The sequence below is a fragment of the Macaca nemestrina genome, chromosome 7 (genome assembly GCF_043159975.1).
Source record: "Macaca nemestrina isolate mMacNem1 chromosome 7, mMacNem.hap1, whole genome shotgun sequence".
NCBI classification, from domain to species: Eukaryota; Metazoa; Chordata; class Mammalia; order Primates; family Cercopithecidae; genus Macaca; species Macaca nemestrina.
Genome location: NC_092131.1, coordinates 166867021 through 166893791, shown reverse-complemented (window position 1 = coordinate 166893791; position 26771 = coordinate 166867021). Strand labels below are relative to the sequence as shown.

Here is a 26771-nt window from a genome sequence, read left to right as displayed (position 1 = left end):
AATTGTATCTTTACAATATATTTTAATATCTGGCGGTGTAAGACTTTCTTATTTTTCCTCCTCTCTTCCCCTATACCCCTCTTATTTCTTCTTTTGGCAAAAACTTTCAGGCATTTTTGCCAGCTTTATTCTTTTTTATATCCACTTCAGAACCATTTTGTTAAGTGTATTCCATGGGAGACTTGATTCTAATAAAATTAAATTTATTTTAAAAATAAAATTGTAGAAAATAGGTATCTTCAAATTATTTTAACTCAGCAACAAGGTATATCTTTTCACTTTTTAAAAGTGTCATCCTCCCAGAAAGATTTATGGTTTTCTTTAGAGCAGTCCTGAAATTTCTTATAGTTTTCATGCTACTGTGCACCTGGTCTTTTTTCCGCATTAGATCTTTTAAGTTGGTTACTGCTGATAGTTAGAAGGTAAAAGATTTTCGTTATATTTCCTTTTTACTTAGCAATCTTATTTAACTCATATTAATTTTGCTCATAGTTCATGTCTCATGGGTTTACTAGGTAGATAATATTATCTGCAAATAATGATTGTATTGCCAATGTAGTTCTTAACTTCGACAAAGAACAGATTCTTGTTCCTTCTAGAGTATATTCTAATCATCAGCTTACTCAGTTGTTTAACTTAAAAGTCTTACTTTCTGATGATGTGATAGTATAAATTATGGCATAATCTAAAGTCAATATAATTCAGAAACTACTTTTGATATCTGTGGGATAACTAAAAGATCCAACCCCATACCAGGGCACAGATATCATATTAAAAAACAAAAACTCAGTTAATATTTTAGAAGAATGGAAAAACGTGATCCTTTTTAAATGTTCTTGGAGAAATAAGATGACTCTTAGCCCAAGTGAATAAAATATCAGAAAAATTACCTCCCTCACCAGAAAATATAATGTGATACATGGGCAGAAATATTTTTAAATAGTATATTTCAACAGTTTCTAAAAACTTTAAGCTGCTTGTAAAGAACTCTTAACTTACTGCATTGGGGAATTAAGATAAAGTTAGTGATGACTGTAAGTTTCTATTAAGCAATTTTCTTTCTCAATTGTCCACAGCCAATTACGAGGCAGAACATAACAGCTCAAACATTATTATTCCAGATTTAGTTCAAACCCTTATGAAGTCCACTGAGACTTGATATTGTCTGAATAAAACCTTTTCATAAATTGCTCTTTGGTAGGCTAGAAATAAAATAGATACTGCAGATACCTTTTAATGGGTCTTTAAGTTCTGCCAGGTATCCAGAGCAGTGGAAGTGAGCTGGCTGTTCATTAACATAACATTTCATAACAGTGAGCCATGAAAGTGTGCTGAAGTCTGGTATCTCCATGTGTAGCTTCCAGGATTTTCAGGGTATGGCTTAAGGACAGAGGAGCTTTTGTTTGTATTCCACCACGAACAAATTTCATTGTGGAAGGTACCAGGGCAATTTGCCCAGTAAGATACAGGACTTCTCCAACCTAAAACAGGAAAAGGACATTAAGGACTGAAATAAGAGAACACTACTCTCTTCATTCAAGCTATTTCTCGAGTTCTTACTTAACTTGACAAATTGTGATAATACCTACTTTGGTAGGTTATTCTGGGGATTAGATGTATCTAAAATATCTATTATATAGAGTTTAGAGCCAGAGCAGGGAATCAAGAAATGTAGCAATTTATTATTATATTGTTATTAGCCATCATTATTATTTCTGAATTAAGACTTTTCCCCCAGCGCAACAAAGTTGACTGAGTTTACTCATGGACCAATAAAGGTACAGCTCGGAATAATTAACCACTGATTTGTTTTAGAGGGCAAAATTAATACAAAGATGAACAGTCATACACTACATCATATGTCATACACTATTTTAAATAGTGTATAAACAGTCATGCACTATTTTAAGATGCAGTCATATGCTGGGCCTTAAAAGAATTAGTTCTGAGTATATGTGATTAACACTTTTATAATATTATAATATATGCCCCAATTAATTGGACACAGGTCTCACTGGGATATTATTTATCCTTGAGGAACATTTAAAATAGGACTAGGAGAAAGATCTTGCTTCAAGTCTGTGTGTTCTTCAAGGGTGGCACTGTGTTTATGGGATGGGGGCTGTGGGTTTCAGGTCATGAAAGCAAGATTTCAGATATGTGTCTTTAAAGTTGAAAATGAATTTGCATCTTATTTCACAGACTAATGCCATGGAATTTTTGGCTCCTAAGGACATAGATAGATGATTTTTTTTTTTTTTTTTTTTTTTTTTTTTTTGCAAATCAGCCTCTATAATTGGACATAAGTGATATGAGACCTTTTTACAAAGCATCTGCTACTTTTTCTGTTGAGACGTTTACTAGATCTTGCTCCAAAAGAGCAAGGAGATAATAAAGGCTCTTTACTCCTTTCTGATTTTCATAAAAATTCTGTGATAAAACCCTAAGTTTTTTTCACTATTGGAAAGAGTAAACACATGAACTATTTAGTATATATAGATCCCGAATACAGAGTGGTGGTGAATAAAAACTTTTTTCCTTCCCTATTCCCAGAATGTGTAAATTATTTAATAGAGACTTTGCTAAACTTTTACCACAACTAAAAATTCCTCAGTATTAAAGCTCAGTGAAAAGAAATCTCAGTGCCTGAAGACAAGGAAATCAAACCATGTGACAGTCCCATATGCAACTCCAAATCTGTCCTCATAACTGTCTGTAGAGCTCACAAAAGAGTCACACATGTAGCTATTGGAAGAATATCTTACACAATTTGGCACACAAGTTCTAAGATTAGCAGCTGAAGAGGGGGAGGAGGAAGAGAGGAGCATAATACATTAACTGACACCCATCCACTATCTTTCTAAATTGTTTGGAATGTTAAAAATATTGTTTTGATCAATCTATATATACATCCTCAAATTTGAAAGAGAAATTCAAAGCATGTTGTGGTTGAAAGAACAAATGGTTTTTAAAAAAACACTACGAAATATATGTCACTGAACAAGGGAGTCCAGCCAGCTCCCAAGTGGCATGTTAACATGATGAAAAGCAAATCCAGGATGCTGTGAATCAAAGAGGCATGGGTCTATTTTTAAAAAGGCCTGTGTCTCCCCACCCTGTTTGCCAAGTACAATTTTTTTTTTGGAGTAGCCCAGTGTCCAAAATAGGTAAGCATTTAAATGTTCTAGGAATTACCTGCCCAACACTTGACCACCTCCTCCCCTTATAAGGCCTTTGGCTCTACATACATCATCCATGTTAATTAACAGACAAACAGAAGAGCTGTTCAACTAGTTCACTTCCCCTATTCTTGAACAGATTGTTTGAGACATAATATGAATACTAATTAATGATAAAATATCTGTGAGTGTTTTGAAATATGGACGAAGATAGCACTTTTAGAAAGGCGCCCAGATAGATCTTGTACAACAAGCCCCACTGGTCACATGAAGGGTCAGGCTGCAGCTCGGAGATATGAGAGCAAAACTGGCCGAGTTTTTGGCTCCAATTCAGTGGGAAACTGTGGACCACTTTTTTTTTTTTTTGGAGCGGGGGGATTTACTTTCTTGTTAACCTTTTCCCTTTGTTAAACTGGAAGAGTTTAGAATGAAAACTCTTTTCATAGACAAATGGAGAGAGAAACAGAATTTTGTTAAGAGGTCAACTGAGTAGATGGAGGAGTGAGACTTCAACATGTTTGATCTGGGCTTATGGGTCTATGCTCTGCAGCAAAAGAAATACAAGCAGGTTAGGGTTGATCCAATGCTGAGAATGTTGAGTGCCCGGGACCGATTCAGCCTCTGTGATGCCAGGGGCACGGGAAAGATCGTTTAAAAGAACATGATCCCTCTTCAATTCAATCATCCTTTACAAATAGCTTGCTTAGTCTCAGAGAAGTGTACCCTTAGAGATATAGGAAATATACTTTTTGTTAAAGAGTAAAGCGTATTATTAGGTTGAATTATAAAGACAACTGAAATAGTATTTTTTATGATAAGAGTCTAAATCATGACCAAATCGTGTTGTCTCCTTTCCTTCCAAAACTGAGTATTGTACTTCCTTGTTAAAACCTTTTAAACTGGCTCCATCTTATCTCAGAAACTTTACTCCATTAATAAACCAGTCTTTGCATTCTCCTTCAATTTTGATATCTAATGGAAATGCTTATATAGTGCTTTATAATTCTTTGGACTTCAGTAATTGCAATTTGTTCTAATGCCAAAGAAAAGAGAAGAAGATTATTCAAAATTAAACTTAATAACAAAATAATTTATATTTGACATTAGAGTTGTCCTTGCATTGAATTTTAACAATGGATATGTAAAATATTAAAGAAATTCATTTGCCTCACTCAAAGAACTGAAAATGTCTCATGAAAATCTGATTTGGGAAAGAATTAACGTTAGTCACAGTCTGCATTTCATGTATAGCTAGTCCTTATCTGCCTGAGGTAAGGCCTGGAATTCTTACACTTTCTTGTAATTAGATGATTCTTTCCAAGACTGATTCAAGGTTTGTCATGTTCCAATCTTTCTTAAGGGCAGGAGAAATGATCTCTTATTTGCATTTCAAAGTTTTTCTTTGCATTCAACTAAATTTAGAAAATAGAGAGATGTCAACATCACATTATCAAATGAGATACTGTTAACAGTAGTTGCCTAAGATGACAGCAAATTAAGTCCATAAATAAAGAAGGGAAAAGCATAATAAAGATAATTCGTTGTGGATATGAACTTTTGTTATAACACATATTTTTATGCTTGTTTACACTTACTTGTATTTCTCTTCATATGTGTTAATCCTTCCCCCACCTCCCCACCAGACCTAATGTTAGTACTTTAAGGCCATAGTGAGGCTTTTCTTAAATATTTAGAAAAAAGAGGTATAAGAATGCCTTCTAAGTTAACTGCAAAAATATACACAATATCCTAGGACAGGTCTTTTCCTTCTGATTGGTTGAACTCTTGAGACTTAATATTTCTTGGCCTTGCTTCCTCAAAGCCATCTCCATGTAAATGGACTCCAATTACATCACACAAAGATCCAAAGTCAACTGAAAGCACCAACTGCCACCCCCAGGCCCTGTGCCTAAGGTCCAAACCCAGGCAGTGCTTACCTATCCTACATGGTGAAATACACAATAAAGCTTAAAGAATAGAGAGTCTATGTCTTCTAATTCTTCTGGGTGTTCCAAGTATCCTCATGTTGATGTTACGTTGTTCATTCAGTACTACAGGTGGTGGTGCCCTCAGAAGCGACAGCTAGTAAAGTGATTTTCATAGCGCTACTCTGAATTTACTAAGAGCATTCACAATGCCACTGGAACTGGTTGAGTTTTCACCAGTTTGGCGAGTAGAATGAAAACTGAAACAGAGATGACACACGGAATCATTAGAAGCACAAAGTACATAAGGAAGGATTTTCTTCCTCCTCATGATTCTATGTTGCTCATGCCCAAAACCTTGGAATCTTCCTCTAATCCTTTCTTTCTATTACTCCCCACTTTCTATCTGCCAGGATATACTGTTCTACTTTCAACATATATCCAGAATCCAACCACTTCTCATCATGTTCAGTGTTACCACTCTGATCCAAGCCACTATCATTTTTCATTTGGATTACGGATACGACTTCTTTTTTTTTTTTTGAGGCAGAGTTTCACTCTTCTTGCCCAAGCTAGAGGGCAGTGGCGCGATCTTGGCTCACTGTAACTTCCGCCTCCCAAGTTCAAGCAATTCTCCTGCCTCAGCCTCCCAAGTAGCTGGGATTACGGGCGTTGCCACCACACCCAGCTAATTTTTTGTATTTTTAGTAGAGATGGGGTTTCACCATTTTGGCCAGGCTGGTCTCGAACTCCTGACCTCAGGTGATCCAGCCTGAGGCCTCCCAAAGTCCTAGGATTACAGGTGTGACCCACCACACCTGGTCCTGGATATAACTTCTTAATCGGTTCTTCTGCTTCTACTCTTACAAGAGTCTGTGCTCAACCCAGCACCTGAGTGACCCCTGTAACATGCAAGTCAGACTAGGCCAGCCCTCTGCTCCACCTGTGAATTGAGTTTGTGAATTATCATAACACCATCTTATTCAATAATTCACCAAAGAGATTACCATTAATGCCTTTTATGGCATGTTTGAGAAGCATCATGAGGGAAGAGGAACAGTTGACTTACCTACCAAGTGGGCAAGTGCACAAGGTACTCTCTGTGCCACTCGCCCACTTGGTACAGAATGTCAAAGTCAAGAATCCCTAACAAATATTTATATAACTCATCTTTAATTTGAATTTATGAACAGATGATTGTCTAGATGTCAGAGTACTATATGACTCATAAAAGTATGCAATAACAGAACACATAGATTTAACACAGAATAAGGAAGTACATGTAACCTAAACTACTTATTTTGGTGAAAAATCTTTTTTTATTTAGAGACAGGGTGCCACTCAGTTGCCCAGGCTGGGGTACAGTGGTGTGATCACAGCTGACTGCAGCATCGAACTCCTGGGCTCTTACTCCTGTCTCAGCCTCCCAAGTAGCTGGGAACACAGGCGTGCACAACCACACCCAGCTAATTAAAAAAAATTTTTTTTTGTAGAAATGGAGTCTTTTTTTTTTTTTTTTTTGAGACGGAGTCTCGCTCTGTCACCCAGGCTGGAGTGCAGTGGCGCGATCTTGGCTCACTGCAAGCTCCGCCTCCCGGGTTCACGCCATTCTCCTGCCTCAGCCTCCCGAGTAGCTGGGACTACAGGCGCCGCCACCACGCCCGGCTAATTTTTTTTTGTATTTTTAGTAGAGGCAGGGTTTCACCATGTTAGCCAGGATGGTCTCCATCTCCTGACCTCGTGATCCGCCCTTCTCGGCCTCCCAAAGTGCTGGGATTACAGGCTTGAGCCACTGCGCCTGGCCGAGATGGAGTCTTGATTTGTTGGCCAGGCTGGTCTTAAACTCCTGGCTTCAATTAAGCCGCCTGCCTTGGATTGCAGGTGCCAGCCACCACACCCAGCTGAAAATCCTTAACAACAGGTAACATTTACTGAGCCATTATGATATGCCATTTAATGTGTTAGGCATTTTACCTGCATAATTTCATTTGATTCTCACAAATCCATTGTAGGCAATATTATTATACTTATTTTAATGATAAGTGCACTGGAACTTGGAGAAGTCAAGTAAATCACTCAAGGTTACACAGGTGGGACATGGCAAACCTGGGATACAATCATAGGGATGTTTGATGGCAGCGCCCATGCAGTCTTAACTAAGTCATATTACTTTTAATTTCCATAGTCATTTTTCTTATCTTTGGCTCTAGTGCTTGATCCAATATTGTATATGAAACTTTCTATACATTTAGTACAGTTTCACCAAAGTTAGTACAGTTTCAGAGAGTTAAATAGCTTTTCCAAAATTCTACAGAATAATGCACAGAGTCAGATTAGCGTGGTAGATAGAGCTTGAACTTTAGAGCCAGCAAGACCTGGGTTGTGGACCTTTGGACAGATTACCTGTGAAATCAGTTTTCTTATCTGTGAAATGACAGTTACGCTATCTGTATACAGAATGCTCAGTATTTTGCAGATAATATATCAATAGTCACTATTAATCTCTAATGTTAAATCATTAGATATTTTCTTATCTGTGAAATGACAATTACGCTGTCTGTATACAGAATGCTCAGTATTTTGCAGATAATATATCAATAGTCACTATTAATCTCTAATGTTAAATCATTTGAAAACCGTACGATCTCACAAACAAAGCAAATGTTTTGATAGTAGATAGATTTGTTTTCTTTATATACTAGGTAGCTTAATTATTCATGAATTATAATAGTAATTTTTTCTTCAACTCTGATTCTCACTTTATTTTCATATTCAATGCTATTGGTTTAGTCACATGACTGAATTAAAACTTACTGCTTCTTACAATAGTCTGATAAATTACTAATGAATAATGTAATACTAGTAAAGATTAATGAGTTCTTAAATTATAACAAATTACTATTCTATCACAGGTTACAGTTATATGTAGCATAAAACTAATTATGGTCATTTACTTATTTAATCAGTAAATTTTTACCAAGTGCCTATATGTGTCGAACACTGAACTCTTTGCTAGATATTTAATATGAAAATACACCATCCCTATTCTGAATAAATTGTAGTCTAGCAGGAAGACATTCATGCCAAGAGGGCCATTGAATCATTTGGAAAACCAGTAAAAAGGTACTACAATTGATCAATCAAAAAGCAAGTTGCTGAACTGGGGCAATGGCAGTGGGTTGACATATGTCTACTGACAATATTCAGTAAGTAGAAATGATGGAATGTGATTCTAGATGAGATGTATATTTGGGGACGGTAGAATGTAAAGGATCTAGGATGACTCATGGGTTTCTATTTGATCTAGAGACACAACTTGTAAAAGTGGTGTGCTAAACAAAAGTATTTTCTCCTTAAAATCTAACTCATGGAATCATCAGTGATATTTGAATCGATAATGGCAAATGTAAGTGATAATAATGTTAAGTTTAGTAGAGGAGGACAAACAGTTACATCACTACCATATAAATTAGGTGTAATGCTTTATGATGATAAAAATCATGCCTGTAATCCCAGCACTTTGGGCGGCTGAGGCAGGCAGATCATGAGGTCAGGAGATCGAGACCATCCTGGCTAACATGGTGAAACTCCGTCTCTACTAAAAATACAAAAAAATCAGCCAGGCGTGGTGGCGGGTGCCTGTAGTGCCAGCTACTTGGGAGGCTGAGGCAGGAGAATGGCGTGAACCCAGGAGGCGGAGCTTGCAGTGAGCCGAGATGGCACCACTGCACTCCAGTCTGGGCAACAGAGCGAGACTCCGTCTCAAAAAATAATAATAAATAAAAATAAATAAATAAACAACTCACTTGAAGTATAGGCAAAAATTTTAGATTACTGGTTTATGAATTGCATTTTCATTTCTCCTTTGATTGACAGCAAATATCCGATCTCCCACGTCAGCAGTGGATATTTAGAAGGCATACCAATGTCCTTATTAATGTGAAACTCACATATGCTTCTAACCATTCACTTTGAGACTGGTGTCCCAGAGCCATTTCAGCAGCTGTGTGCCCACCTTGCTACAATTACAGCAAAGCCACATGGCAGGAGAAAAGTGTATGCAAAGGGATATACAGTTCTTTCTTGGTATTCGTGGGGGAATGGTTCCAGGGTCTCCCTCGAATACCAAAATCTGAGAATGCTCATGTCCCTGATATAACAAGGCATACACACCGGCTGGGTGTGGTGGCTCATGCTTGTAATCCCAGCACTTTGGGAGGCCGAGGCGGGTGGATCACCTGAGGTCGGGAGTTTGAGACCAGCCTAACCAACATGGAGAAACCCCGTCTCTACTAAAAATACAAAATTAGCCTGGCATGGTGGCACACGCCTGTAATCCCAGCTACTAGGGAGGCTGAGGCAGGAGAATTGCTTGAACCTGGGAGGCGGAGGTTGCAGTGAGCTGAGATAGCGCCATTGCACTCCAGCCTGGGCAACGAGAGTGAAACTCTGTCTCAGAAAAAAAAAGAAAAAAGGCATACAGACATCCTCTCTGTATGTTTTAAGTCATCTAGAGATGACTTATAATACTTAATACAAAGTAAATGCTATATAAATAGTTGTTATACTGTATTTTTTACAGAGTAATGACAAGAATAAAGTCTGTATGTGCTCAGTACAGACACATTTTTTTCAAATATTTTCAGTCCTTGGTTGGTTGAATCCGCAGACGCAGAACCCACAGATACAGAGGGCCAACTGTAGTCATTGGATCGATCTGCTCTTTAAAAAGCTATTTAGAGTTTCAAGTGCAAGCTGCTTGCTGAACAAAAATCCTCAGACACAATCAACCACAGGATTTCAACCAAACCTCAAGTATTTTACAAAGAAATAATATAGTATTTGTTCAAAGAGAATGAAACACCTGTTTCTAAGGGTGATTTAAGTCAATAAGTAATAAGCTAAATCTTTCTTACGAATGCATTCTGGGGTCTGAATGACTGTTGCCCTTTCAGAGGGCAAAGTGCACAAAAGATTCAGTGACCTTCTGACTTGACAGTCAAATAACTACCATTATGTTCAGTCAATATAAGTAAGCATGGCTGACAATTTGCTAATTGGCCGCCTGTGGTCAGTCAAGTGTACTTTTGACCTTAATGAGAACCTAATCAATTAATACTCAGGGCAATAAAGATTTCTTACTGATTAAGTAAGACAGAAATCATCTTTTTCTAACAGGATTAATGCTACAAAGTGGCCAACTTTTTATTTAATATATGATAATCCTCTCTTCTTTGGACTCTCTTATTTAGCTAACATGGTGAAACTGAATTATGAAAGGTGAGATCTTTTGTTCAACTATGCGTAAAGCTTTTTTTTTAATTAAAAAAAAGCAGTGTAATTCAGATTAGAATGAGAACGTCTGGTGTTTATTTGAATTACATGATAATCAACTGAACCTGATATGATCATAGAATTGAAAAAAAAGTATGTTTTCTTAAACCAAAAGAGTCCATATTAAAATCCTTACAAAATAATGAAAGTCACTAAAACTGTTTTTAAATCAGGGTCCTTTTCCGGCACCTACTAAGATGATAGTAGCTAGGATTCCAGAGGCACACAGTTTTCTTTTTAATTGAAAAGAAAGATGATACTTTTGTCTTTCATGAAGATATTTTAAAAATGCCCTTAAAATAAAAATTTCTTTACATCACCAGAGTAACTGTCATTTTAAGCCACAAAGCGTAGTCTTCTCTTCCGTAATGTGGTTGATATAAAGCAGCATCCTTTTATGTGCTCTGGAGAGTAGGTAAACAGCCCCTATGCTGAAATGCAGCCATAATTTGTAGGAGCTTCCAGAATTACTTTCTGTTTACAATGCATAATATCTGACTTGGCAAAGGAACAAGTTTATCATTTTAGGTTAAAAATTTATCATTTAGACACAGTGACTAAAAATTTATAATTCTCTGAGATAAGCTTTCCTCTTTAAGGCTTTGCAATTCATTTGGCTCAGATGATACTTTTGAAAATGTATGTATTTTATATAGGAGAGCAGATATGGTTCCTTTAAAAAAATAGTTGAAAAGCAACAGCTGTGTATCTGCAATAACTGTTTCATGACGCTTTTAATACAGATAAATATGCAAATATGTCATACTATTTTTAATACACCATCTTCACGCAGCCTAGTGACTGAAAACAGAGCAAACATTCTGTGTATTTAGATTCATAATGAGAAATATACACCACTCAAAACTGGAATTATTGTCATGTTGTAGCGAGTAATAAAAAATATGTTTTTGGATGGTAAATAAAACAGTGCTAAGTCATAACAAGTACACTGACAAAGTCCAGGGAGTAGCTGTTCAGTTTCTACTACCATGTCATCAGTATTGTTTAAACAACTACAAAGCACTGCTCAGATTCTTCTGCTGATGGGATAATACATATTAATATCACAAACAACAGGTAATTTTATCTAGATTCTAGTTTCTGAAGACAGGGCCAATTGTGTTTCATAATTTAGATAAGCAATTCAAGTAGTTAAATCAAGTTACATTTTTTTAGTAGAATCATATGAGAAACCCATAATGGAGTTAGAATTAAGTCCCATGGGTTCAACTGAACCTTACTAAGCTAAGCTTTCTTTTAATATTACCCACAATGACTTTTTTCCACATTTATTATGAAAAAAGTCAAACACAAAGCAGAGTGTAATAAGGAACATCCACATACACTACCACCATTAACATTTTACTATACTTGTGATATCATATATCTGTCTACTATAATTTTTTTCTTTTAGATTTTGACTACTTTTATTTTTTAAAAATAGACTATTTTGGGAGGGCAGTTTTATGTTCACAGAAAAGTTGAGTGGGAAATGCCAAGAGGTCCCACATCACCTCCCAACCTCTCCCCATAGTTTCCTCTATTAACATTTTGGATTAGTGTAGTACATTTGTTACAACTGATGAGTGTTGTAGTCTGTTTTGTGCTGCTGCAACAGAATACTACAGACTGAGTAATTTATTAAGAATAGAAATGAATTGGCTCACAGTGGGATCTGCAGTAATTAATTAGACCATGATGACTCCACCCTCATGAATGAACTCACAGTTTTGGAGGCTGAAAAGTCCACTATAAAGATGCCACCATCTGGTGAGAGCCTTCTTGCTGCATCATAACATGGTGGGAGGCATCACATTGTGAAAAGGAAAAGAGGTAGGAGATAGGAATGAACAAGAGAGGGGTAAACCCACTCCTGCAATAATAGCATGAGTTCATTCATGAGGGTGGGGTCATCCTGGTCTAATTATTACAGATCCTACCTCCCAAAACTGTTGCAATGGCAATTAAATTTCAACATGACTCTGGAAAGGACAATCATTCAAAACATAGCATTCTACCATCTACACAAGGAGCGGTATTGAAAAAAAAATTTTTTTTCAAGTATTCCATCTCTAGCCTCCCAAAACTTATACATTCATTTCATCCCAACAGCTCCCAAAGTCTTAACTCATTCCAGCATCAACTCAAAAGTCTAAGCCCAAAGTCTCATCTAAATTGTCAGGCCTCTGAGCCCAAGCTAAGCCATCCTATCCCCAGTTACCTGCACGTATACATTCAGAAGGCCTGAAGCGACTGAAGATCCACAGAAGTGAAAATAGCTTAACTGATGACATTCCACCATCGTGATTTGTTTCTACCCTACCCTAACTGATCAATGTTCTTTATAATCTATAAGATTAAAACCTATAAGAACTCATGATAATCCCACCACCTTTGCTGACTCCTTTTTCGGACTCAGCCTACCTGCACCCAGGTGAAATAAACAGCCATGTTGCTCACACAAAGCCTGTTTGGTGATCTCTTCACACGGACACGTGAAACATAAATCATCTATGGGTGAGATTAAAGGCACATTCATCGTAAGGCAAATTCCTCTCCAGCTGTGAGCCTGTGAAACCGAAACATGTTACATGCTTCCAAAATACCAGGTGGAACAGGTAAAAGATGAACATTCATATTCCAAAAGGGGATAAGGGTAAACAACATTAAATCATAAGGCTCCAGAATAATCTTTCTTGACTGCATGTCCTGCCTCCTGAACACGCTAGGGTAGGGGTTGAGCGCCCTAGGCCTCAGGCAGCCCCACCCCTATGGCTCTGCTGGGCTCTGCTCCTGCAGCAGCTATCACAAGTTGAATTGCTGGGCTACCTGTTGGCGGTTCTATAGTTCTGGCGTCTTAGGGGTGGCCCTACTCCCACGGCTCCACCAAGAATTCTCCTGTCAGGGACTTTCTGCAGAGCCACGGCTCCACTAAGTATTGCCGTGGTGGGAGCTCTCCGCAGTGGCTCCACTCCTGTGACCATTCTCGGCCTGGGTCTCAAGGGTCTCTGAAGTATCCTTTGAAAAATAGGCGAAGGCAGGCCGGGCGCGGTGGCTCAAGCCTGTAATCCCAGCACTTTGGGAGGCCGAGATGGGCGGATCACGAGGTCAGGAGATCGAGACCATCCTGGCTAACACGGTGAAACCCCGTCTCTACTAAGAAATAAAAAAACTAGCCGGGCGAGGTGGCAGCGCCTGGTAGTCCCAGCTACTCGGGAGGCTGAGGCAGGAGAATGGCGTGAACCCGGGAGGCGGAGCTTGCAGTGAGCTGAGATCCGGCCACTGCACTCCAGCCTGGGCTGCAGAGCGAGACTCCGTCTCAAAAAAAAAAAAAAAAAAAAATAGGCGAAGGCCACAATAGTACCAAGCTCATGTACTCTCTGTCTGCAGAGTTATCACCATGTGGACCATTATGGGTCTGTATGTTCCTGAGAGAGGCAGCAGGACCACTGGTTTTGCCCTTTAGGTCCTCGATGGGAAGGACAGCCTGGAAGATCTCCTAAATGCCTTTGGGTTGTTCTCCCATTGTCTTGATGAATAGCACTTGGCTTCCTTCTAGCCATACTAATCCCATTATCAAAGGGTAGCTTGGCTACCTCCTTGGTATTCTCTCCCAAGCAAGCTTTTTAATTCTTTATATGGCCAGGCATCAATTTTTCCAACTGGTTACATTCTGCTTTCTTTTTAATTAATTATAAATTCCATCTTTAAATCACTTCTCTTTTCTGACATTTTACTATGTGCAGTTGAAAGAAGTCATGCAGCACCCTCAATATTTTGCTTATAAATTTCTTCTGGGCCAGCGCGGCGGCTCACGCCTGTAATCCCAGCACTTTGGGAGGCCGAGGCAGGCGGATCATGAGGTCAGGAGATCGAGACCATCCTGGCTAACACGGTGAAACCCGTCTCTCCTAAAAATACAATTAGCCGGGCGCGGTGGCGGGCGCCTGTAGTCCCAGCTACTCGGGAGGCTGAGGCAGGAGAATGGCGGGAACCCGGGAGGCGGAGCTTGCAGTGAGCTGAGATCGCGCCACTGCACTCCAGCCTGGGGAAAGAGCGAGACTCCGTCTCAAAAAAAAAAAAAAAAAAAAAAAAAAGTCTATAGTTTGCATTATAGTTTCACTCTTTGTGTTGAACTTTCTGTGAGTTTTAACTAATGCATAATGAAATGTACTCACCATTATAGTTTCTTACAGAATAGCGTCATTGCCTTAAAAATTCCCTGTGCTCTACCTATTCATTGCTCATTCCCTCCTCTGGAACTCCTGGCAACCACTTATCTCTTTACTGTCTCCATAGTTTTGTCTCTTTTCAGAATGTCATAAAATCATATAGCATGTCGCCTTTTCAGATAACCTTCTTTTAATTAGCAATATGCACTTAAGGCTCATCCAGTCTTTTTGTGGCTTGATTTTAGTTTGTTTTTTTTTTGAGACGAAGTGTTGCTCTGTCACCCAGGCTGGAGTGCAGTGCAGTGGCGCAATCTCAGCTCACTGCAACCTCCACCTCCCAGGTTCAAGCGATTCTCCTGCCTCAGCCTCCAGGGTAGCTGGGACTACAGGCACACACCACCATGCCCGGCTAATTTTTGTATTTTTAGTAGAGACGGGATTTCATCATGTTGGCCAGGCTAGTCTGAAACTCCTGACCTCAAGTGATCCGCCTGCCATGGCCTCCCAAAGTGCTGGGATTACAGGCATGAGCCACCACGCTTGGCCTGATTTTAGCTTTGAATAATATTCCACTGGATGGATGTACTAAAGTTTGTTCATCCACTCATCTAATGAAGGACATCTTGGTTGCTTCAAATGTTTGGCAATTATGAATAAAGCTGCTATGAACATTCATGTACTGGATTTTTTAATAAATGTAAGTTTCAGCTCATTTGGGTAAATACCAAGGAGCACAGTCGCTGGATCTTATGTTAAGAATATATTCAGTTTTGTATAAAACTGCTAAACTGTCTTCTAAAGTAGCTGTGCCATTTTGCATTTCCACCAGCAATGAATGAGAGTTCCTCTTGTTCCATATTCTCACCAGCATGTGGTATTGTCAGTGTTTTGAATGTTGCCGTTCTAATAGGTATGTAGTGGATTTAATATGTTTTTAAAGACACTTTGTACTTTGAAGTAAATTTGTATTTACAGAAAAGTCACAAAGGTAATACAGAGAATTCCTGTGTACCACTCAACCAATCTCCCCAATGTTAACATCTTAATTTATCGTGGTATACTTGTCAAAACTAAGATACCAACGTTGATACATTGTCAGTCACTAAACTCCAGACTTTATTCATATTTCATCAGTATTTCTATTAATGTCTCCCTTTTGTTTCAGGATCCCATCCAGGATAACACATCGCATTCAGCCATATGTCTCCTTAGTTTCCTCTGGTCTATGACAGTTTCTCAGTCTTTCCTCATTTTCCATTACCTTGACAGTTTCAAGGTGCACTGGTGAGGCATTTTGTCTCTCAATCTGAGTTTGTCTGATATTTACTCATGATTAGATCAGAATTACAGGATTTGGGTAAGAATACCACAGAGGTGAAATGTCCTTCTCATCACATCATATAATGGGGTACATGCAATAAAAATAACCTATTACTGATGATGTTAATCTTGATCATTTGATTAAGGTGCTGTTTATCAGATTTGTTTACTATAAAGAAGCTATTCTTCTCTTTTCATGTTCCATTATTTGTAAGGAAGTCACTAAGTCCAATCAATACTTGATGGTAGGGGATTATTTATGTCAGTATAAAGTTATGTGTATGTGTTTTATACTTTAAATTTTGTTGCTAAAATTGTTATAGCTTTGGCCATTGAGACGTGTTCAGGATGGCTTTCTGTCTACTTGATATGTTTCTAGCCTTTTATTTATTTGAGTACTTCCTTACTTTCAGACACTATAACATACTTCAGGCTCATATTGTATCCTCTCTGCCCCAGATATAGAATCAGCCATATTCTAATTAGATTATATCTAATCCCCAGATATAGAATCAAAAAGTCCAGAATTTTTCTATTAGAGTATGGTATTTTGAAACAAAGATCCAGGTACTAGGTGTGCTTGCTGTCACTGGTGTGTTACCACAATGATTTACTTATCTTTGAACTAAGATTATAACAAGAGCAGGTATGATCTGAAAATCTGACTTTTCTTAAATTTAAATCCCTGAGAGGAGTTAGGTCAGCAAAGTATCTTGAATTGTTCTATCTAATGGCTTAGAAAAATCATACTATTGTCAAAAATACTTTTTATTTGTGATTTTAACCTGTCTCATTTGTACCTATATTAAAAATGATTTATTGCTGGGCATGGTGGCATGTGCCTACAGTAGCAGCTACTTGGGAGGTTGAGACACAAGGACCGCTTGAGCCCAAGCGTTTGAAGCCATAGCGTGCAATGATAATGCCTGTGAATAGTCACTGCACTCCAGCCTGGGCAACATAGCAAGATCTCATCTCAACAAAATAAAAATAAAAATAAAAATAAAAATATTATTAAAGAAATAACTGAGCCATCAGGAATAGCTGTAAATGCTCATGTATCTATTCCATTTTCTGCAATCTGGAACAGGCATATTAGTGTAGTATGGTGATCGTTTTATTTTTTCAGCTAAAATACTCTGTCTTTTGGTATAGTTCTCTGAACTGTTTCCCCCCTTATACTAATAAATACCTTTACTCAGTCTCTACAAATGTAACAAAAATAAAATAACTAGTTAGTTAGCTGTTATTTGCGAGTGGTAATAGAGGAAAGTTTCCACATACATTTAAAAAAAATAGGTAAAGAAAAGTGCAGCACAACTATAGTTGTATGGAAAGCCTTATTGGTACAAGTCAAAATGGCATATCATCATCAAAATGGTCTCATGTTTAGTGGAAAAAGCTATCCTTGGACTGAAGAAACCTGGGATACATTTACAATAGCTACAAATAAAATTAAATACCTAGGAATTAACTCAGGAGGTGAAAGATCTCTACAATGAAAACTACAAAACACTGATGAAAGAAATTGGAAAGGTCACAAGAAATGGAAAGATATTCCATGTTCACGGATTGGAAGAATCAATATAGTTAAAACGTTCAGACTACCCAAAGAAATCTACAGATTGAATGCAATACTGATCAAAATACCAATTTTGTCTGGTTTTGATATCAGGGTAATACTGGTTCATGGAATGAGTTTGGAAGTCTTGCCTCCTCATCTATTTTTTGGAATACTTTAAGTAGGATTGGTATCAGCTCTTTTTTTTTTTTTTTTTTTTTGAGACGGAGTCTTGCTCCGTTGCCCAGGCTGGAGTGCAGTGGCGCAGTCTTGGCTCACTACAAGCTCTGCCTCCTGGGTTCACGCCATTCTCCTGCCTCAGCCTCCTGAGTAGCTGGGACGACAGGCGCCCGCCACCACTCGCGGGTGTGGTGAAGCCATTAGGTTCTGTCTGGGCTTTTCTTTCCTGGGAGACTTTTTGTTATGGTTTTCATCTTGCTACTTGTTACACGTCTGCTCAGGTTTTGGATTTCCTCCTGTTTCAATCTTGGTAGGTTGTATGTGCTGGAAATTTGTCCATTTCTTTTAGATTTTCCAATTTATTGGCATGTAGTTGCTTATAGTAGCCACTAATGAACCTTTCAATTTATGCAATATCAGTTATAACATCTTTTTCATCTCTGATTTTATTTGGCTGTTCTCATTTTTTTTTTCTTAGTCTGGCTAAAGGTTTGTCAATTTCATTTAACTTTTCAAAAAACTAACTTTTTGTTTTATTGATCTTTTGTATTATTTTCTTCATTTCAAAATCATGTATTTCTGCTCTGATATTTTTTTTTTCTTCTGTTAATTTTGGTTTTGGTTTGCTCTGGCTTTTCTAGTTTTTAGGATACGTTGTTAAGATGTTTATTTCATTTTTCTTCTTTTTTTGATGTAGGCATTTATAGATATAAAAACTTCCCTCTTAGTACCATTTTTGCTGTATCCCATAGGTTGTGGTATGATGTGTTTCCATTATCATTTGTTTCAAAAAATTTTTCAATTTTCTTCTTAATTTATTTATTGACCCATTGATCATTTGTGAGCATATTGTTTAATTTTCATGTATTTGTAAGTTTCCACAATTCCTCATTATTGACTTCTAGTTTTATTCCACTGTGGTCACAGAAGATACTTGCTATTATTTCAATTTTTTGAATGTTTTAAGACTTATTTTATGACCTAATATATGGTTTATCCTTTAGAAAGATTCATGTTCTAAAGAAAATAATGTACATTCTGCAGTCATTAAATGAAATGTTCTGTAAATATCTGTTAGATCCATTTGGTCTATAGTGTAGACCAACATTGTTTGCATAAACAAACAAACAAAACGAAAACTAATGAAGACCCTGCACCTTAAAAGTTAAAAAGTGCCCCCCCTTTTTAACTTTTTATTGATACTTTTATATGTTATTGTACTGTCCATGTCTTGAAAAGTTGTTGTACTTATTATTTTAGATTGGTTTATTGTTTAGTCTTTCTACATAGGATACGAGTAGTTTACACACCACAGTTACAGTGTTATAATAGTCTGTGTTTTTCTGTGTACTTACTATTACCAGTGAGGTGGGTTTTGTTTCATTTTGTTTTGTTTTGTTTTGAGACAGGGTGTTTTCTGTTACCCAGGCTGGAGTGCAGTGGCGCAATCTCGGCTCACCATAGCCTTGACCCTCTGAGCTCAAGGAATTGTCCCACCTCAGCCTCCAAGTAGCTGGGACCACAGACGTGTGTCACTATGCCTAATTTTTGTATTTTTGTAGAGATGGGGTTTCAGCATGTTGCCCAGGCTGAACCAGTGAGTTTTATACCATCAGATAATTTCTTATTGCTCATTAATGCCCTTTTCTTTCTGATTGAAATACTCCTTTTAGCATTTCTTGTAGAACAGGTCTTGTGTTGATGAAATTCCTCATCTTTTGTTGGCCTGAAAAAGTCTTTATGTTTCCTTCATGTTGGAAGGATTATTTTGTTGGATATATTATTCCAGGGTAAAAGTTTTTAGCACTTTAAATATGTCATGCCACTCTCTCCTGGCCTGTAAGGTTCCCCTGAAAAGTCTGCTGCCAGGCATATTGGAGCTCCATTGTATGTTATTTGGTTCTTTTCTCTTGTTGCTTTTAGGATCTTTTTTTTATCCTTGACTTTTGAGAGTCTGATTATTAAATGCTGTGAGGTAGTCTTCCTTGAGTTAAATCTTCTGGGTGTTCTATAACTTTCTTGTACTTGGATATTGATATCTTTCCCTATGTTTGAAAAATTCTCTGTTATTATCCCTTTGAATATTCTATCCCTATCAATTTCCCTACCTCCTCTTTAAGGCCAATTACTCTTAAATTTGCTGTTTTGAGGCTATTTTCTAGATCTTGGAGGTTTGCTTCATTGTTTCGTTTTCTTTTGTCTTTTCTATATATTTTCAAATAGCCTGTCTTCAAGTACACTCATTCTTTCTTCTGCTTGATCAATTCTGCTATTAAGAGACTCGGATGTATTCTTCAGTATGCCAATTGCATTTTCAACTCTGGAATTTCTGCTTGATTCTTTTAAATTATTCCAATCTAGTTGTTAAATTTAGCTGATAGAATTCCAAATTCCTTCTCTGTGATATCTTGAATTTATTTGAGTTTCCTAAAAACAGCTATTTTGAATTTTGTCTGAAAGGTCACATATCTGTTTCTCTAGGATTGATTCCTGGTGTTTTATTTAGTTCATTTGGTGAGGTCATGTTTTCCTGGATCATCTTGATATTTATAGATGTCTGCCTGTGTCTGGGCATTGAAGAATTAGGTATTTATTATAGTCTTCATAGTTGAGGCTTGTTTGTATCCATAGTTCTTTAGAAGGCTTTCCAGATACTTGAAAGGACTTGGGTGTTGTGATCTATCCTGTATCTGCTTTAGTTGGCAGCCCAAGTTTAGTCAACTGCGGTTCTTGCAGACTCGTAGAGGTACCGCCTTGATTGGACAAGATCCAGGAGAATTCTCTGGATTACCAAATAAAGACTCTTTGTTCTCTTCCCTTACTTTCTCCCAAACAAATGGAGTCTCTTCCTCTCTGTTTTGAGCCACCTGGAGCTGGGGATGGAGTGATACAAGAATCCTTGTGGCCACTACCTCTGGGACTGTACTGGGTCAGACCTGAAGCCAGCACAGCACTGAGTCTCACCTAGGCCTGCTGTAACCACTCCCTGCCTACCACCTATGGTCACTCGAAGCCCTGGGGCTCTACAATCAGCAAGTGGCAAAGCCAGGCCTGTGTCCTTTTCTTCAAGGTGGTGAGTTCCCCTAGGCCCCAGGCAGGTCCAGAGGTGCCATCTGGGAGCCAGGGACTACTGTCAAAAACCTGGTGTTCTACTGTATTGCAGCTGAGCTGACACTCAAATCACAAGACAAAGCCCTTTCCACTCTTTCTTCCCCTTTCCAAAGGCAGAGGAGCCTCACCTCGTGGCCATCACCACCTCAGACCCACAGGGAGTACGGCCAGACTACCACCAATGTTCCCGTAAGGCCCAGGGGCTCTTCAGTTAGCTTGTGGTGAACGCTGCCTTCCCTAGGACTCACCTTTCAGGGAAGTTGGCTCCCCTTCTGGCCCAGGGCAGGTTCAAAAATGCCATCCAAGAGCCAAGTCCTGAAGTCCTGGGAACCCCAAGAGTCTGCTTGATGCTCTACCCCACTGTGGCTGAGTTGGGACCCAAGGTGCAATACAATGTCCCACTTTTATCAAAGAGAAGATAGTCTTGCCCTGTAGTTGCCACCACTGGGAATGTGCTGAGTCTCCCCTGAAGCCAGCAAGCCTCAGAATCTCACCCAAGGCTCTCAACATAGTACCTGGGTATTGCTGCTGCTTATTCAGGGCCCAGGTGATCTTCAGTTAGCAGCTGATGAATCCTACCAGGACTGAGCCCTTCTCTTTAAAGCAGCAGATTCCCTTATGTCCCAAGGTGTGTCTAGAAATGTCCTGAAGCTAGGGCCTGGAAAGGAAGTTCAAGACTCTGAATGGTGCCCTATCCTGCTGTGGCTGAGCTGGTATCCAAGACACAAAACAATGTCCTCCCCGCTTTTCCATCTCCTCTCCTCAAGTGGAAGGAAGAGGTCTCTACTGGAGCTGTGAGCTGTGCAGCCTGGGGTTAGGGGCGGGATGATGCCAGTGCTCCCTTAGCTGTCCCAGCCGGCATCTCAGTAGGTCACATGTCCCCTCCAGTCCACTGTTCGTGGGCTCAGTTCGGCGCTAGGACTCACCTAGATGTTGCAGTCCTTGTGGCCTATACAGCCTTTCAAGTTTATCTGGAGCTCCAGAGCACTGTAGACTGTGGTGATGAGGCTTGCAGGAAGTGAAGTTCCCATCAGCGGAGCTACAATTCCCCTCTAACTAGGGCTCGTTTAAATGCTCCCTCCTTGGGTGAGTGTCAGCTGAGTTTGGTCTGGTTTTGCTTTTTGCTACAATAATGGCAGCACTGAGTTCACTGCCTTACAATTGCTGGCTCTCCCTCTCCTCAGGGCACAGAAATATTCTCTGCACCATGCTGCTGCCTCCAGGAGATGGAAGAGGGGTGGCATGGGCCATCCAAGACTATTTCTTCCACCTCTTCAGTCCCTCTTCCAGTGATGTGGAGTTAAAACCAGGTACTGTGAGTTCTCACCCGATTTTTGGTTCACAGAAAGGTGCTTTTTTTGTGTGTAGAAAGTTATTAAATTGGTGTCCTTGTTGGGCGTGGACAATCAGTGGAGCTTTCTTTTCTGCCATCTAGCTCCACCCATCTCTGTAATCAGAGCACTTGTATTAGTCTGTTTTGTGTTGCTATTAAGGAATAATTGAGGCAGGGTAATTTGTGAATAAGAGATTTATTTAGCTCACAGTTCTGCAAGCTGTACAGGAAGCATGGTGCCAGCATCGGCACGGCTTCTGGTGAGGCCTCAGGAAGTTTTTACTTATGGTGGAAGGGAAGAGGAGCCAGCATGTCACATGGTGACCGAGGGAGCAAGAGTGAGGGGAGGAGGTGCCAGGGCCTTTCAAACAATTCAGTCTCATGATCTCACAAGAGCAAACAGAGTGAGAACTCACTCATTACTATTGGTACGGCACCAAGCTATACATGAGAGATCTGCCCCCGTGACCCAACACTCTCCACTAAGCTCTACCTCAAATATTGGGGATCACTTTTCAACTTGAAATCTGAAGGAGCAAACATCCAAACTGTGTCCGTATTACTGGGATTGAACTGGAAAGACGGGAGGTAGCAATCAGGGAGTGAGGTGCTCAAAATGAGAGTATGGAGGGCTTGCTGTTATCGGTAATGACAAGGCTCAATGTATACGCTCAGTATATGACCAAGAGATTTAGTGTCTTTGGATGAAAAAGAGTAGGTCAAGTGTTGGAAAGACAGCCTTGTCTACCTTGTAAGGATATTGTGATTACCAAGAATTGACCCAGAACCTGGAGTTAAAATATTCAAGGCATGAAGGGAAACAGTCCAAGATTCTATAGATAACTAAAATAAGAACTTCTGCAACACTTTTCTTCTATCAGATTTGCAAAAATAAAAAAGATAGGTTCTAGTATTTGTCAAGCATGGGAGGAGTATGGTATAACATTTTCACAGGCAGCCTAGCAATATTTATCTTAATTCTCATACTCAGCAATTCCATTATGGAAAACTTATCCGACAAAAATAGTTGCACGAGAATTCAAAGACATTTGTACAACAATGTTGAACTGCAGAAATGCTTACAATAGTAAAATACTAAAAAGAATCTAGATATTCATCAATAGACAATTAGTGAAATAAAGTATACACCCATCAGTGAAAAATCATGCAACCATGAAAAAGAATAAAGGGACTGGGCGTGGTGGCTCATGCCTGTAATCTCAGCAGTTTGGGAGGCTGTGGTGGGTGGATCACTTGAGGTCAGGAGTTTGAGACCAGCCTGGCCAACATGGTGAAACCCCGTCTCTACTAAAAATAAGAAAAAATTAGCAAGGTGTGGTGGCGGGTGCCCGTAATCCCAGCTACTGGGGAATCTGAGGCAGGAGAATCACTTGAACCCAGGATGTGGAGATTACAGTGAGCCAAGATCGCCCCATTTCTCTCCAGCCTGGGCAACAAGAGTGAAACTCTGTCTCAAAAATAAATAAATAAATAAATGAAGGGGTACTACATGTACAGAAATAAAACATTGTCCATTGTATTTTATTAAGTGTGGGACAAAAGACATAAAATGGCACAGATTATTTTTGTTGTTAAAAAAATTAAAAATCTTGGATTTTATAAGCTTGTACAGGTTCTAGAATAAGAAAAAATTAAGGTAAGCAGTTACAAAATCAATAAAAGAAAATTAGTTGTGCAAAAGGAATCATTAAGACTTTGTCAGGGCTTTGCGGAATGCTCCAGTGGCCTAAAGAACCCTGGTTCCTGCCCTGGGAACAGCTGAAGAATAAAGACAACAGGAATTTGAAGTTCACCTCAAGCCAAACACTAACTTCCCTCACAGACAAGCATAAAGGTCTTGGACATGGGTCTGGCACTATGTCCTCTCTAACTGCACTCACCTCACCCCTCATCACTCTCCACACTCCAGCCACTAGCCTTTTTCCTCTATTTGCTAATGTACTGAGTTTATTCCTACTTCTTGCAGTTGTACTTAATATTTTCATTGTCTTTAATGCAGACCTTTGCATGGCTGGCTTCTTGTCAATCAAATCTCCACTCAAACATCAGCTTTCAGATAAATGCTCTGCTTCCCTGACTTTAAATTCATTGTTTAATTTACTTTATAGTATATCACTCTCAAAAGATACCTTGTTTATTTGTTTACCTGTTTGTTATTGTGTATGGCCCCCAACCCCCAACAGGAGGAACCTGCTATGTTTAGTTCACCACTGTACTTCTAATATTTAGAAAAGTACCTGGGATATATGAGGTACTTACTATTTATTGAGTGACTGAATGAAGAACTGGTTAGGAGATAGTCATACGTCTAAGTAACTAAGCCTGATTCTTCTGGTTTGCCCCGGATTGAGCCTGTAGCAAATTCCTGAGACATCTAATTTAAAAAGCTGCATTTGATGACAAACTTCTGTTCCAACGGAGTAAGTATGATAGTAGGGCTTCTTTTGTTTGTGTGCAGGTCGGGGGGTGATAAGGTGGTGGTGGTGGTGGTGGTATATCCCATGCTTTCCATACCACAGCCGAACTTCTGAGAATTCTTTGTTTCTCCATCCACTCAAACCAACTCTGCTAATTCCAACTGGGTTCACAGTTTAGCTCAAACATTACCATGTCTGCAGCTTGAAATAAATTGGATTCAGAATACAGCCAATCAAAATTTACAATAAGAACACGAGATCAGTGGCTATTTGTTAATTTCTTATAATTGTACTTTCTTTTTCCTCTTTAATATTAACAACACCTAAACCATGACATTTGAATAATATTGACTCCACTCATAGACTTAAGCCAGATTTAGGAATGGGCATGTAACAGCTGGCTTAAGCCAATGAAAACATTGTTTCTTGGCCTTGTCAACTAAAATAGGATTGGATATGTGATCTAAACTGTATCAATGCAAGTAATTCAGTATTTTTGTTGGGAAAATTGGATATGGATTCTCTATTTTGTACTGGCTTCGTGCTTGGTGGTATGGGTATATGAAGCTTGGAACAGCTTATGGCAATGAGGAGAGAAATGGAGCTACTGGGATGTCCTATCAGGATGGAGTAAATCCACAGGAAGTAGAATTGAGAGATAAAATGATGATGATGTGTGAACACTGGATCAAGCTACATCGAAAAGAGATCATTCCATTTCTGTATCCTGAAATCAAAATATTCTTAAGTGATATCAAGGAAAACATAGGTCTTCAGTCAGGCTCTACTTCTATCTCTGGTATCTGGGAAACAACCTTTAGCAGATGTTGTCAGTGCTCTGTCCAGAAGCCCTTTTACCATTTCTGGGCATTCACTTCCCTTTGGTATAACAGCCACACTCCCTTTAGCTACTGGGGCCACTTGGGCCACAAGTGAAAGAGACCCTGGGAGTTTTCCAATGACTGTCTAGTCCAGGGGTAGGAAAGTCCAGTTCCCATGCCTTGGTTTGGACAACTTTGTGGTATAAAGTATATTCTAGGGTTCCCATGCAAGACAACTTTTGCCCGAGGCTGCACTGTGCCAGGCTTCCTTCTCTTTCCTGTCCTGACTTTCCTTTATAAACACTTGCATACAAATCTTCATAGCCTAAGGCAGTCTCCTCAATGTGTGTGCAAAGGTCCATTACTTGGCAAAAAAAATCCAAGAAAGATATTAGAGCTCAGAGAATAAATGCTTTATTCACCTCTGAATTTCACTAGTGGATATTGTACTTTCAAAAAATGCAATTATGAAAGTGTTCAATGTAAGAATTAATTTGTGTTGGCTCCAGAGAGAATAGAGAGAGCCTGATTGCACTGCAGTTTCAGGCTCTTCCTACCAAAAAGTCAGTTTTGAGTGTGTGAGTGTTTCCCAAAATATACATTTTTAAAATTTCAAATTCATAAAAACTTAGTCTTCCAGATTTTGTTTTTGAAAATGGAGGATTCTTTCTCAAATACTTGAATTCTTATATATCAAGGTCTCTGCTTACAATACTATTCTTTCTCACAGCGCTATATATACTGTGGGAGATTTGCTATATGAGATGCAAGAAAGTGTACTGCAGTTGGAGAATATTCAACTTAGAAACTACTAATTGTGCTTTCAAACTTTAATTTGTGTTATGAGTATTTTCTTAGTTAAAAAAGAAACAAGAGAGAACATGGACTAATAATATATTGAAATAATGCCACTACATATGCTTAGTTTAATGTGTGGTAAGATGGAATTAAAGAACAAAGTGCTTTCTAATCAAGTATTTAGGTAGAACCACGCAGGTTTCTGGCATTAAATTTTATATTCTTACTCTTATATGCATAAATACAAGATACCAGATATCAGCCATATTAAGTCAGCATTACACTTCTTATGGAAAAATAATTATTTTATTTTGCAAAGTAGACATCTGGGTCCATATATTTGGTCAAAAAGTAAGAAGCGCCGGGCGCGGTGGCTCAAGCCTGTAATCCCAGCACTTTGGGAGGCCGAGGCGGGTGGATCACGAGGTCAGGAGATCGAGACTATCCTGGCTAACATGGTGAAACCCCGTCTCTACTAAAAATACAAAAAACTAGCTGGGCGTGGTGGCGGGCGCCTGTAGTCTCAGCTACTTGGGAGGCTGAGGCGGGAGAATGGCGTGAACCCGGGAGGCGGAGCTTGCAGTGAGCCAGAGATCGCG

General features: G+C 38.9%; 1 long non-coding RNA gene across 1 annotated transcript in view; it reads right to left on the bottom strand.

Moving 5' to 3' along the window:
• The window catches only part of LOC105492846 (uncharacterized), a 138380-nt gene extending 111609 nt beyond the window's left edge, over positions 1 to 26771 (bottom strand). Inside the window, exon 1 of the long non-coding RNA XR_011606182.1 lies at positions 1231 to 26771. This is a non-coding gene — a long non-coding RNA (uncharacterized lncRNA). The remainder of the gene's footprint in view (positions 1 to 1230) is intronic.